This window comes from Mustela nivalis, assembly GCF_964662115.1.
Source record: "Mustela nivalis genome assembly, chromosome: 16".
NCBI classification, from domain to species: domain Eukaryota; kingdom Metazoa; phylum Chordata; class Mammalia; order Carnivora; family Mustelidae; genus Mustela; species Mustela nivalis.
The window spans coordinates 56,672,763-56,688,700 of NC_139035.1; the positions used below are offsets into that span (position 1 = coordinate 56,672,763).

Below are 15,938 nucleotides of genomic sequence, written 5' to 3' on the forward strand. Positions count from 1 at the left end.
AGACACACCTAGACTTTATTTTTAGATGTCACATTGTATGGGCCTATGCTGAATTATTCCAGATCATTCAGTTCATTTAAAGCTGCTTTTTTATATTTTTGCTGCCATTATCTATTAGGTAGAACTCAGTTAGTCATCTTTCAGAAAGTAGGATTAAAAGTAAATGATATGAGGTGTGCTTGAGTGGCTCAGTAGATTAAGCATCTGCCTTTGGCTCAGGTCATGATCCCAGGATCCTTGGATCGAGCCCCTGCACTGGGCTCCTTGCTTTGCAGAGAGCCTACTTCCTCTCCCTCTGCCTGTTGTTCCCCCTGCTCTCTCTGTCAAATAAATGGATAAAACCTTAAAAAAAAAAAAAAAGACATGAAATTTACTTTTAAAAAATTAACTCTTCAATCATTTCTAACATATAATTCTTTCACTAGAATCTAACAAGTCAAAGCCCCTGGTATTGCTCCAAGGGCCATGAAGACAAAGGATGGTAACTGATCCCCACCTTTCCATAAACTCCTTACAGGCTGATCATGCAGAGCTCTCCTATGACTTATTTCTGTTCAACTTCCATTTCAGTACGATTTCAACGGAGTAGAAGTGTTTGAGGGGAGTGTGGGAAGACAACGGAGTAGAAGTGTTTGAGGGGAGTGTGGGAAGACAACGGAGTAGAAGTGTTTGAGGGGAGTGTGGGAAGACAACGGAGTAGAAGTGTTTGAGGGGAGTGTGGGAAGACAACGGAGTAGAAGTGTTTGAGGGGAGTGTGGGAAGACAACGGAGTAGAAGTGTTTGAGGGGAGTGTGGGAAGACTGATCTTTGCCTTCGCTCTGCCCCTCCCACCCCGTGATGACCCTGATGACAACACACATCTGGCTGTTTTGAATCACCCCAATGATTGATTTGATTTTTCCACTCTTCACCTAGGCTTTTGGCATTGCCTACACAAAGCTATCTCACGTTGGGCTTTTGTCCCCAACTTGCTTCCAGCTGCCTGTTTTGCACTACACTCTGCTTCACCTTCCTTCTTGGCTACATGCATCCTGGCCTCAATGCGCTTTTTTCCCCATATGTCATTCCAGTCCAACTGAGCATCAAACCTCACTCTATTCTCTGTCCAAGATATACTTCTTCCTTGAATTCTGCCCAGGGATTCACAGTCACAAGTCACTCTGTGTCTAATTACACCTATATAGCGTCATAGGAGATAGCAACAGGTAAAAGTGGTATGAAGAGAAATGCCTGCCCCCCATCCAGCAACTGACTCGCACTGATTAAGTGTTGCCTTTATTTTTAGCATGCAAGCAGGTCCTGAGCATCCAGATTATGAAATCTCACTCTGCAATCTTAGCTCCTCCCAGCATGAACTATATGGAACAATTCCACTTCACTTAGGCAACGCTGACTTGAACATCTACTTCCTTCAAAGGCTACTGCTAAGATGTGTTAGGGGTTACAAGGATAAAGAGCAATCACCCCCTGCCCTCAGACCAGTTTCACAATACATACAAATGAGATTCTAACATGCAAAAAATTGAAACTCTGGGATTAAAGTAATGTTTATACCAATTTTGAACTGAGAAGAAACTCCAATTTATTTAATTCTTGCAGAATTGCATAATTTGAAAACTGAGTCAATTGCAACCTGTGTTTATGTTATTGCCATCACCTATAATGCCTGTGAAGAGAAACACAAACCCTCCTTTGTCAGTATTATGAGAACCACTCTTGATTACTTACATCAGAATTTCTAAACTTGACTTTTGGTTCCATAACCTAAGCAAGCAAGCACTGTTATTATCATTTCAAATCTCATTTTCTGTATCTTTGCACAATGTTATCCAAGTTTATTAAATGGTACTGCTAAAACTAAGGCTGAAAACAAACCCAAATTCAAGAACTTTAGAGTAGAAGATAGGATAAAGCGCCACAGAGAGCAAAAACAAAACAAAACAAAACAAACAAACAAACAAAAAAACCCCAACACTAATTTAGAAAAGAGCCCTCGGTCATGTAAAAAGAAACTTCAAAGAAAATATACACTAAAATAATTATAAATTTATAAGTTCCAAAAGTGCATTCTCCCTTTGGGAAAATTCTTTTTGAATTATTTGAGTTTTAGGTTGTACAAAGTCTCCAGGAATAACATTTCTCTCATATGAAAATCAAGTGCCCTGTACTTAAATTTTATTTCCCACTGATCTACCTTACAATACCCACAGTTTAGTTAGAAAAATCTCTTTATTATTCCACACATCCTCTGCCAAGGAAACCAGTATTATTCCTTTCACTATTTCTTTTATTATGCTCCTCTTCCTGTTTTAAATATCTTCCGCTCTTCCTACCCCTAATCCAAATATACGCCCAGCTTCAAAGGCCCTCTCAAGCCCCACCTCATGTGCAAAGTTGTACCTGATTTAGTAGAGTCATAGGATTTTATATTTGGAATGGATCTTGGAGATTATCTAGTTCAAATATTTTCCAACTGTGCAACACAAGAGACATTTAGGAGCCTTCTGAAAAAGCATCAGAAATGGGAAGAGAGGTGTAAATGGGCAGCTGAGTTTTGGGGCTCTCCCCCTCCCATCTGGCCCTGTTTTCAGCATTTTAATAGTTTTCTATATCTCCAAGAAAGATATTGTAAGACCAACAGATTGCTTTAGGGGCAGGGAAAATCCATAGCCCAACATGGTAATGAAGAAACTCAGGTTGTAAGATAAATGTCTTATACTGGTTTATAAACAGCCAAGGGGCAAAATCAGGCTAAATCCTAGGACCTTTGGACTCCCAGCCTATATACACTGATCTATTGTTTTTTTTCACTAAAATACTTGAAATTCCCTGTGGGTGATTCTATGGTGTGTTCTGCTAGCTGCATATGTCTGTCCAATGCACCGAGTGAGGCTCTAGCTGCCCCATGCTGGGGCATTTATACTCTTCTGTTCTCTCAACAGAGTGGCCGTTTCAGCAAGTATGCTTGCTCTGTCTTTCCTTCCCAGAAGCACGGGCATTCCCACCTCATATATAAAGTTGGACAAAATAACATTAAGAAATCAACATTAGGGTATGGACGGAAATACCCTAACCTCCATCCTTTACAGAAACTCTCTCTTCTACTTCCAAACTTTACTCATTAAAGTTGGCATTAAGGTAGTCAGTACAGCCTTTTTTCATTAAAAAAAAAAAAAAAAAAAAAGATATTTCTGGTCTGGTCTCCTTTATATTTTTATTGTCATTGTGTTTACAGATCTAGGTTTAATCAATTAAACTTGTTCTAAATGGCACTGTATTTTTGACCTTGGGGTCTCATTTTGGTGATCTTTTACAACTGCAACAAGATACTTTAACAAGAAAAACTGACCTCCACTCTTATTAAAAAAATTCAATTTTTTAAATAATTAAAAACTCTTCTCAGTTCTTCATCCTTTGTAACCTTTTCCTCCAGCTGTTGTTTCTTGCGGTGAAATTCTTGAAAGGGAGCAGCACTGTTTAGTCACCTTTCCCTCCACTCCTCTCACGCCATCTTCAGATTCTTCATTTATGTCTTCGGTGAGGTTCTAAGGTTCCATCTCTTTTCTTTCTCTATTGAGTCTATTTCATTTGCTTCCTTGAGCATGTGAGTCTCAAATCTACTTTTCTAGGAGCGTCTTCTCATCACCGTCTTTAGACCAGGGCAAGGGGAGCCCTCTTCTGGACCCCAGGCTGTAGACACCTGCTCTGCCGACATACTCCCACCTAAACTACACTCCAAGGACCCGGCACTTCATAATGTCTTGTCTGAATCTCGCAGAGTCTGCTTCTAGCGGTTGAGTGCCTTCTTCTAGAATTTGGGACTCCCCCTCTCATGTGTGCAATGCATACCAAATACTACGATGGCCAAGCGGTTGTTTGTGAGAAGAGGGATGTCGGCAGGGAAGGTGTGGACAGGGCTTAAGCTGCAGGCTGGAGCCTCCCAAAAGGGCACCTGAGGCCCATGCTCTGTGGGTAGGGCCAGGGTAAGAACCGTCAGGGATGGAAAGCTCTTCCGAAGCTACTGTCTCCATATTTTAGCACAGAATTGTAATTCAAACCAAGCCATCAAGGTTCACATGAAGACAATTTGGTCACAATAGGAGGTTAAAGGATACTTAACAGTTTGTGGCTTGATTTGTGACATACATTTATTTATTTATTTATTTATTTATTTATTTAAGATTTTGTTTATTTATTTGAAAGAGAGAGTAAGGGGAGTAGCAGGGGGAGAGGGAGAGAGAGAATCATGAGCAGGTTCCATGCAACCCCGAGATGATTGTGATCTGAGCTGAAACCAAGAGTTGGCTTCTTGCTTAAGTGACTGAGCCAACCAGGCCCTCCTTGACGTATAACTTCTAAATATTTAACATATGGAATGTAATACTCCAATTTCACTCTTACCCAAGGACCTACCAACCTTATGGCAAAACAGGGGATTTTTCTATCTAAATTGAGATTAATTTGTGACTTCATACCAGTCTTCTTTTTAATGGTGCACAATGCAACTTAAAATACCAAAGCTAAATTAATATTTTCTTTCACATCTTAGATCTGTTTGTTCATGCTCCTGTCTTTTCTTTGTTAATAGAATCATGATCCACTCAGTGGCCAGCTAAAAGCCTTGAAGTTATGCTCAATTTTCATCCTCTCCAAACCTCAGGATTTAATCAGAGAGAAGATATGTCCTATGCCTAAAATGTCTGACTCCACCTTTCAAGGACCATCTCTCATTGATTCATTACAGCAGCCACTCAACTGCCCTCTCTGTTTCTGTCCCTCCCTCTTTAATCCACCAAGCACATGTCCACCAGAATGATGACGCTCACATTCATTTCTTGTTTCCCATCCCTGCCCCGTTTCCCATGAAAAGGAGAACAAATTTCTTTTTACTTTCCATATCTTCACAATCCAACTCCTGCTTAGCCTTCCTACATTACTTAATTTCCACGATCATCCTTGTTTCTTAGTCTTCACGCTCTCCAATCTAGTCACTTCAGACTACTTACTAATCCCAAACAATTGGCTAATCTACAGATTTGTCATAAATTTTCACATAAATGCACATTTACTTACATGACTCCTTCTATCTGCACAGTTTCCTTTCTCCTTAGGCTTCTATAAAATTCCAATTAACTGTTCTATCGACATTTATTCCATGAAGCTTTCCACAAATATCCTGCCAAAATTACCTTGTCTCTGATGCTCACATTTATTTATGCCACTATTACAATGCTTACATTTTTTGCAAGTTATGAATAGATGCCTTTGTATCCCTTACATATAAATTCCTTTTATGCGGGAACTAGTCTGCACTGATTTCTGTGTATTCCTCAGGCCTTGCATATTGTCTCACCCATAGTAAGTGCTTTGTAAATGTTTGTTTAATTTCAAAGACAAATTTAAACAGAGATTGGTTTTAATAAAAATAAAAACAAGCTGAACACCGTATTGACTCAGAGAGGACTATCAGAATGTCCTTGTTCTATTCCACCGTGCAACCCTCAAACATTTATTTTATCAGGATACTAGAAGATTTCTCTCTCCAAAATGGGTTTAACATCTCCCCTAAAAGCTGCAGGGGTGTCTGCAAAGGTTGTCAAGAAGCCCTGATGAAAGGCAGTGCAGAGAGCTTCGGGCATGGTTACAAAGACAGGTATAGTGTTCAATCCAGAACCAGCCACCTGCACGACCTTGGTTTTCAGAGAGGACTCGCACATGTAGGCCACAGGTTTCCCCAAGTCACTTATCACTCTGTACACAATGCCCCTTAGATGGAAACCATCTGGGATCGCCAACTTTTCCATCCTGAACTTGTCCAGTATTTTGATCACCTGCTCTGACTTAAGTCTGGTTTTGTTTTGTGTTTATAGAGTGTCTCCTGCACAGTTGATGGGTCTGTTTCTGGCATTTTCCCTCAAATCATCTTGGGAATCACAGAATGAAGTTAGGGGAACAAAAATCTAAATTGCTGTTTTAATTTTCTGTCCTGGGATTTCCATATCCTCTTGGTTTTTAGAACCGGTGACAATAAAATGCTGTGCCTTTACTCAGTAAATATGCAGATGAAAACCAATTAAGCCTATCAAATATCTAGATAATGGTGACAGCATCACAAACTGCTTGGGAGTTCAGAAGTGACTTTCACACATATTATTTAATTTAATTCCTAGTAGAATCCCGTGAGGTATGTGTCCTGTTTTATAGCTCAAAAACAATGGTTCACAGATTTTTCTTTCTTGGAGTTACAGAGCTAGTTAGTGATTGAGCTAGGACACAAATCTCATGATCTTTAGCACAGTATAGCATATAGGAAATAGCCAAATTTTTTAAAAAGTATCAGCTATCTTTCAGAATAAAGGATACAATGTTTTATTTGAAGAGCTAAGAATTATTTAGAGCATAGTAAATTCTCACTCATATGTCACAAAGGATATTTGTGAAAAAGTAACAAAAAAGGAAAAGAAAGTCCAAATTGCAGTATTTTAAAGCCATTTTATTATTGATAAACACGATGTGTATGATAAACTAAAATGTAAATGGCTAATAAGTTAAATATAGTCAATAAAAGGGAAAGAATAATTTGAAGCAGGCCTTTATTATTGCCTTCAATTACCAAGCTCAAAAAATTTATTATTAAACTATTTTATATATCCTATGTAAAAATTGTCATAGATTTTATAATACTAAACAAAGCTCATTACACACTGTGCTGAATTCTGCCTCACACAGCATGATGTTTGTTTTTCTCAATAAAATTATTATTTATACTATTTCAAATATTGTTCATTAAGATTCATGAAAGAAACTGATCTTTAAAAATCAATTTATCGATATTAAGCCAAATCATATTTTATTTATTTGTTTGTTTGTTTGGGGTGGAGAGGGGCAGAGGGAGAGAGAGAACCTCAAGCAGGTTCCAGGTCCAGGATGGACAAGCCTTGACTCAGGGCTTGATCCTAGGACCCTGAGATCATGATCTGAGCAGAAATCCAGAGTTGGACATATAATTGACTGAGCCACCCAGGCGCCCAGGCCCAGTATTTTTTTTTTTTTTTTCTGAGCCCATTTTTTTAAAGATGAAGTAATTGCAATGGTATTGGTAGCAGTAATAGCATCAATTTCTGGTATTAACTTCTTGACTTTGGGCAATAATTTGGGTTTTTTATGCTTCTTTTATTTTTCCACATCTAATATCAGCAATTAAGTATGACTTTTTTTTCCTTGTGGGTAATAAGGAAGACCAAGAAGAAATGGAGAATGCCCAAGATCCTGTGTATATGTCTTGTGTTATTTCCTAAATTATCTGAGGGACTACAGATGTCAACAATCTAATAAAATGAAGTTATTTCACCTTCCTTCTACATTATGAGGATTGACTACATTTTAATTCTTGTTGTTTCTACTTGAAGTGAATCATAACTTCTTTTCAGTATATCTTCTTTTCTAACATAAATACCTAAGGTTATAACCGGCCACCGATACATTGCTTTAGCGGTGTCTCACAAGTTTGGGCACAGAGTGTTTTCACTGTCATTCAGTATTAAATGTGCTACAATCACCCTTGTGATTTATTTTCACCCATAAGTTATTTAGACTTGTGTCTTCTTTAAACATAGATGAGGGAGTAGGACGATGTGTATTACTTGTTTCTATGTTTGTTTCATTGTGATCAATAAACATCATCTACTTAGGTACTGACTGGTATTTGTGGAGACTTCCCTTATGTTCCAATATGTGTTTAGTTTTTTAATCTTTATTTTAATGTTCCAGGAATGCTACAAAAGACTGTGCATTGACAAGTTACACATAGTTTTCTTTATGCACATTAGATTGAAATTGTTGCTCAAATGTGTTCTAAGTTTACTAATTTTTATTTGGTTTATCAGTTTCTGAGAAAGCTGAGTTAAAATCTCTTACTATATTCCTTTTAATGGTTTTATGTATTTACATATATTTACATAGTGGTATTACATATTATGTATTATGGACACATTTTTCAACTATTTTCTAGGTATTGAAAATTATTCTATTTTCCTAGAAAAACATCACTTCTATCACTAAGTAATGAAAATGAGAGTTCTTTAAGACTTGAAGTCTATCTTGTCTGATATTATTATTGCTACACCAGCTTTCTTTTAATGAACATTTACTCATGAGATTCTTTTGTATCCTTCCATCTTTGGCTTCTCTGCACCATTATGCTTTGGAAATGTCTTTTCTAGAAAATATTTTTTCTTATTCATTATCAAAGTTTTTAAAAGGCAAGTTTAGATGATTTATATGCTTTGTAAATGTTTATTATATTTGGGAATTTATGTTTTTTCATTGCTTTTTATTTTCTTTTTTCTACCTTCTATTAGTTCAGATCTAGTCATTTCCTCTCCTCCTGCTACTAGTTTATGTTAACTATCTTGTTTCTATTCTTTAGTTGTTGATCTCAAAATTTTAGCATATAGGCTCAAATTAACAGCCTAATTAATCAATATTAATTTTCTTGAGCAATATAAAAAAGTCTTTAAAAAAATCTTTTCCCCAAAACCTCCCATGTTCATGCCTAGTATTTAATTATTTTTTCTACAGATTTATTGAAATATAATTCACATATCATACAATGAACCCATTTGAAGTATGGAAATCCATAATCTGGCTATTATAGATAATGCTGCTATAAAGTATTGAGGTACAAGTATTCTTTGATTGTATCAAGTTACTGGATCATAAGGTAGTTCTATTTTTAACTTTTTGAGCAAACTCCATAGTGTTTTTCAGAGTGGCTGTACCAGTTTGCATTCCCACCAGCAGTGTAAGAGGGTTCTAATTTCTCCATATCCTTACCACACTTGTTTCTTGTGGCTGTCAATTTTAGCTATTCTGACAGGTGTGAGGTGATATTTCATGTGGTCTTGATTTGTATTTCCCTGATGCTGATTGATGTTGAGCATCTTTTCATGTCTGTTGGCCATCTCTATGTCTTCTTTGGAAAAATGTCTACTCATATCTTCTGCCCATTCTTCAATTCAATTACTCATTTTGGGGTGTTGGATATCATAAGTTCTTTATATATTTTGGATACTAACCCTTTATTATCAGATAAACATTTGCAAATAACTTCTCCCATTCCTGGAAAATATCACAAGTGCCTGTTGACTAATGAATGGACAAGAAAGGTGTGGTGAATATTTATACACACACACAAACACAAACACTGGACTATTACTCAACCATAAAAAAGAATGAAACCTTGGCATTGGCAATGACATGAATGGAACTAAAGAGTATTATGCTAAATGAAGTAAGTCAGTCAGAAAAACAAATACAATATGATTTTACTCAAACGTGGAATTTAAGAAACAAACAAACAAAAAAATGAGCAAAGGAGGAAAAAAGAGAGAGAGGCAAACCAAGAAACAGACTCTTAAATACAGAGAACACACTGACCGTCACCAGAGGGGAGGTCAGTGGGGTAATGGGTGAAATAGGTGATTTGGATTAAGGAGTGCACTTGTGATGAGCATGGGTATTAGATGGAAGTGTTCAATCTCTATATTGTGTATACCTGAAACTAATATTACACTATATAATAGCTAACTGGAATTTGAATAAAAACTTAAATAAATATGATAATTGTCTTTCTCTGACTGACTTATTTCGCTCAACACAATACCCTCTAGTTCCATCCATGTTGTTGCAAAAGGAAGATTTCATTTCTTTTGATAGCTGCATAGTATTACTTTGTATATATATATATATACACACACACACACACATACACACCACATCTTCTTTATCCTTTCATCTGTTGGTGGACATCGAGGTTCTTTCCATAGTTTGGCTATTGTGGACATTGCTGCTACAAACATTCGGGTGCTCGTGCTCCTTCAGATCACTACATTTGTATCTTTAGGGTAAATACCCAGTAATACGATTGCTGGGTCATAGGGTAGCTCTATTTTCAACTTTTTTTTTTTTTAAGATTTTATTTATTTATCAGAGAGAGAGGGGGGAGAGAGCAAGCACAGGCAGACAGAATGGCAGGCAGAGGCAGAGGGAGAAGCAGGCTCCCTGCCGAGCAAGGAGCCCGATATGGGACTCGATCCCAGGACGCCGGGATCATGACCTGAGCCGAAGGCAGCTGCTTAACCAACTGAGCCACCCAGGCGTCCCTATTTTCAACTTTTTGAGGACTCTCCATGCTATTTTCCAGCGTGGCTGCACCAGCTCTCTGATGTGAGGAATTTGAGAAGCAAGGGAAGGAGGCTGTTGGGGGTAGGGAAGGAAAAAATGAAACAAGATGGGTTTGGGAGGGAGACAAATGATAAGAGACTCTTAATCTCACAAAACAAACTGAGGGTTGCTGGGGGGTTGGGGGATAGGGAGAAGGTGGTTGGGTTATGGACACTGGAGATGTTATATGCTATGGTGAGTGCTGTGAAATGTGTAACCCTGATGGGTCACAGACGTGTACCCCTGGGGCAAATAATACATTATATGTTAATAAAAATAATTTTAAAAATTCAAAAATAAATAAAAAATAAAAAGACTGTTACCAAAAAAAAGTTTAAATAAATAAAGAAGTTATATAATTCATAGCCTTTTAATATATTCACAGAGCTTTTCAACCATCACCACACAAATTTCTAGGACATTTTCATCACCTCTAAAAAGATATTCCACATTGCTTAAAATAAGTCTACCCTTGGCCCTAGGATAGCACTAATCTAATTTCTGTCTCTATAGATTTGCCTACTTTGCACATTTATATAAACAAATCATACATGTGTTCCTTTGTGTCTGACTTTCACTTTAGCAAGAAGTTTTCAAGTTCACCCAGGTGGCAGCATGTATAAGAACTTTGATTCTCTAATTTGCTTGAATATTCCATTGTATGGATATATCACATTTTATATACTACCCATCAGCTAATGGACATATAAGTCATTTCCACTTTTAGTTATTATGAAGAATGCTGCTTTGCACATATGCACGTTTATGTGAGGATATATATTTTCACTTCTCTTAGGTATACACATAGCTAGGAATGGAATTGCTGGATCCCATATAATTCTATATTTAGCCTTTTGAGGAACTGACAGAATATCCTCAAGGACAGCAAACTATTTTACATCTCTCCAACTTATATTTACTTTTACATCAACTTTTACAAACTAGCAGTTCAGATTCCCACCACATCCTCTCTAACACTTGAAATTAGCTGTCATTTTGATTATAGTCTCCCTAATAGGTGTGAAGTAGTATCTCATTTTGGTTTTAATTTGCATTTTCCAGATTCACTTTGAGCATTTTTTCAGGTACTTATTAGTCATTTGTATATCTTATTTGGAGAAATATCTATTCAGATCCTTTGCCTAGTTTTAATTACTTTTCTTTTTATAATTTAGTTGAAAAATGTCTTTATAAATTCTACATAATAGGTCTTCATTAAATCTATGATTTGTAAATGTTTTCTCCCATACTGTGGGTTGTTTTCTCACTTTCTTGGTAGTGTCCTTGAAATATAAAAGATTTTTAATTTTGATGAAATCCAATTCATCTATTTTTTTCAATTCATCTATTTTTAATTTTGTTTCTTGTGCTGTTGTGTCATATCTAAGCATCCTTTGTCAAATATGAGCATAAGATTTACTCCTATATTTTCTTCTATGAATTTTATAGTTTTAGCTTCTATATTTAGATCTTTGGTCCATTTTCCAATTAATTTGTATGTACAATGTGATGTAAGGGTCCAAATGCATTCTTTTGCCTGTGGCTATTCAGTTCTCATTTCATTTCTTGAAAAGACTGTTATATTCATTGAATGGTCTTGACATCCTAGCTGGAAATTCACTGACTATAAATACATGGTTTTACTTTATTCTGCCTTTTATTCCATTGATCTATATGTCTATCCTATGTTAATACCACAGTCACATTTTTTTAAAGATTTTTTTTTTAAATTTAAAATAGAAAGAGAGACCATGGGTGGAGAGAGGGGTAGAGGGAGAGGAGAAGCAGACTCCCCACTGAGCAGAGAGCCTAATGTGGGGCTCAATCCCAGGATCCTGGGATCATGACCTGAGCTGAAGGCAGATGCTTAACTGATTGAGCCACCCAGGAGTCCCAGTGCCACACTCTCTTGATTAACATTGCTTTGTAATAAATTTGGAAACTGTGAAGTGTGAGTCCTCCTATTATGTTGTTCTTTTTCTAGATTGTTTTCACTGTTCTGATCCCTTAAATTTCCATATGAATTTTAGGACAACTTGTCAATTTTTTCAAAGAACCCAGGTGGGAGTTTGACTGGGATTATAACCAGTCTATAGGTAGATCACTTTGAAAGCATTATTATCATAAGAATATGTGCTTTGGTGAGTTCTGTGAAGTGTGTAAACCTGGTGATTCACAGACCTGTACTCCTGGGGATAAAAATATATGTTTATAAAAAATAAAAAATTAAAAAAAATATATTGTCCTCTAATCCATGAACATGGGATGTCTTACCATTTGTTTAGGTATTTCTTAACTTCTTTTAACAATATTTTGTGGTTTTCTGAATATAAATTTTACACTTCTTTGTTTGCTTTATGCTTTTTGACTATACTGCAAATAAACTGTTTTTAAATTTCATATTTGGATTGCTCATTCCTACTGCATAAAAATACAAATTGATTTGTATATTGATCTTGATCCCTGCAGTTTTGCTGAACTTTATCAACTTTAATTGTATTTTCTGGATTTCCAAGTTTTTTTTTTGTTTTTGTTTTTGTTTTTTATATACAAGTTAATATCATCTGCAAATAGAGACACTTTCCTTTCCCATCTGGATGTCTAATATTTCTTTTTCTTTCCTAATTGCCATGGCTAGAACCTCTAGCATGGCGCTAAATAGAACTGGTAAAGTGGACATCCTTGTCTTACTACTGATCTCTAGGGGAAAGTTTTCAGAGTTTCACCACCAAGCATAATGTTAGCTGAGGTTTTCATTGATGTCCTTTATTGGGTTAAGGAAGTTCATTTCTGTTCCTCTTTGTTGAATGTTTTTATAATAGTGTGTTGAATTTTGTCAAATCCTCTTCTAACTTGTTTTTAAAACCCTCTTAAAATAATCACTATAATTTTAAGTATTTTACAGTGAAGTATATTTCTATCCATCCACTTGTTTACACAACTTTTAAGCCCACCACTGCTTCTTGTATTGCATTCTTTTTCTTTGGGCTTAATCTTATTGATGGTCCTAATGGATAAGATCTCTAACAAAACTCTGTGAGTCCTATGAGCCTAAAAGGACCTGTGAATTTCACCCTTGATACTTCTTTATCCTCATCCCCTTCTACAGTCCCCTTAGTTCATTCACACCAGCCATATTAGTTGCTTATCATTCCGCTATATGCTAAGCAAGATCTCATCTCGAAGACTTCACACCTGCTAGTCACTCTATTTGGGAATGTATTGAATAAACCATTTACTCCCTAACTTTCCTCAGTACTCTGGTCAAAAGCTACCTTGCATGGCAATCCAACATAAAATAGAAATCAACACGCACCCCTCATTCTCCATACACTATTTTTTTCCCCCGTTCACAGCACTTATCAGCAACTAACACGTTATTCTTAGGTTTGGTTATTTGCTTATTGTCTGCCCTCTTCTCATAGAATATACATAGATTCCAGGGGGACAAGTTTGGGGTTTTTTTTGGGGGGGGGTTCTTGTTTGGTTTTTAGTTTTGGGGTTTTGTTGTTATTGTTCTTGTTGCTGCTGCTGCTGTATCCTTGTGCCTAGAAGTTTGTGTAGCATATAAAAATATTTAATTTGAAACACTAAAGGAATACCATAATTTATACTTTTTCAAACATGAAAAAAAGCTTCATGTAAACAAAATTTGTTTATGAATATTATTTGAAGGACACATACCCACTCATATCTATATTAGATATATATAAATATCTATATATATTAATATATATTAGTATATAATATATGTAATATGTTATATATAATATAAATAAATATAAACATAAAATAAATGTAATATAATACAAATATAATATATATTTATATAAATAATATTTATATATTTATATAAATAATATTTATATATTTATATAAATACATATATTATATATAATATATAAATATAAATATAATGCATTAAATATAATATAAATATAAAATATAATATAAATATTATATATGTCTATATATAATATATATTATTATTTATAATTATAATGTATTTACAATACAGACATATATTATTTATGCTATGTATTGAATATATTAAGGTTACATAGTATATATTATAGATTTTACTATATATGTGTGTATACACAGACATACACACACACACACACAGATACAGAGAGAGACAGAGACAGTGACAGAGGGGCATCAGCTCATATAATCCAAAAGCATGGACTTACTAATAAAAATCCTAAGTTAAATAGTAATGGAGGAAAAATGCTCTTTCTTTTCAAGTAATTTCTCCAAAGAACCTTCCATCTTCATATAATCTATAGAGGAAACACAAGGAGTCCGAAGAGACTCTCATTATGTGAGTCATAGCCAGTGCCACCTTAGAATATGGAAGACAGGGGTTGAGGGTAATGATCTCAGTATCATACCAGGGAAGAGAACCTAGAGAAATAGAATATTAATTCAGTAAATATTCTGATAAACTAGTCCATGCTGTTTATGGCTCAGAAAAAGAATATAAATTAATATCAGGATTTTAAATAGTCTGAAGTGTTTATGTAAAGCATTAGTGGTTGAGAAAAATAGATATTATCATGCCTCAATATATCTTTCAACTATGAGTTATGATTAAATCTTAGAAATGTTTTCGAAATAACCAGTTGTGCTGCCAAAACATTAAAACTTCAATAGTAATAAATAGCAGCAGATGGAGGGAGGAAAATGTACAGATAAAGTCATTTCTAAATTCCTAATTGTTCAGAGGGCATTACTTTTATTTAGCACTAACTAGGAAACTAATTTTAAATAAATAGTGGGTTTTTGAGAAAGTTACAAAAAATACTCAGAAAAGAGGCACATTTTGCTAATCAAGTCACCCAACTCAGTCACATGGATTACAGTGGTATATGATGGAAAGAAAATGGAACACAGAAAAAACATTGGAGATGGAGGTCCACCATTGGCTAATTTGGGGATTTTAGCTATACAGATGTCATATAACATACCAATGTACTCAGCTTGAAACATGAAACAAGTAAGGTGGACAACTGTACCTTTCTTTTCTTCTTCAGTTATTTCCATATAAATATACTGGCAATCTTTGCTACTTCTCCTTCTGTTTGATTAATTTGGCTGCTGACATAGCCAAAGAACGGTCAATCTATTATTTCATTTGTCTGCCATAAACAGAGCCTGAGCCAGCATGAAACAATGCATAAACCATCAGATTCCCTTCAGAAGCCATATTTAATGAAAAAAAAAAATTAAAGGATGATCAAAATACCTTTTTTGCATGCCCACTTCCTAGCCTTTTCTACTTAATTTCTTATATATTTAATATAAATAAGCCATACGAGACACAAGTTCTATAGATTGCATCTTTAGTCTCAGAAAATAATAACAGAAACACTGATATGATAATGAGATATTCTTGGTTTTCATCCCAAAATGGATTTCCCTAGGTCACTTCTGTGATACTTCTCTTATTTATATTCTGTGTGCCTAATTTTCATGGCTTTTTAAGTCACGTGAAAAACATTATTTTTACCAGAACAATTCAACTAGTACGTGACAGCAGAAATCAACAGTTTGCCCTTACCCCTATATTCTCCTTCTACTCCTTTAAAAAAACAAAAACAAAAAATGACAACTCCTGTTGATTGAAAAGAATTTAATTTGATTTGTGCACCTGACCATCATTGTGGGACCCTATTTATTTCTCTCTTCTAATAAAATTTGGATTGTTGTGG

The 15,938-nt window shown here is 35.4% G+C and overlaps 1 pseudogene across 1 annotated transcript in view; it reads left to right on the forward strand.

Annotated features, from left to right (window-relative positions):
- Nucleotides 1-3,860: 3,860 nt before the first annotated feature.
- The window catches only part of LOC309849967 (protein STPG3 pseudogene), a 37,231-nt pseudogene continuing 25,153 nt past the window's right edge, over nt 3,861-15,938 (forward strand). The window contains exon 1 of the transcript in view: nt 3,861-3,905. The product of the transcript in view is annotated as a protein STPG3 pseudogene (transcript). The remainder of the gene's footprint in view (nt 3,906-15,938) is intronic.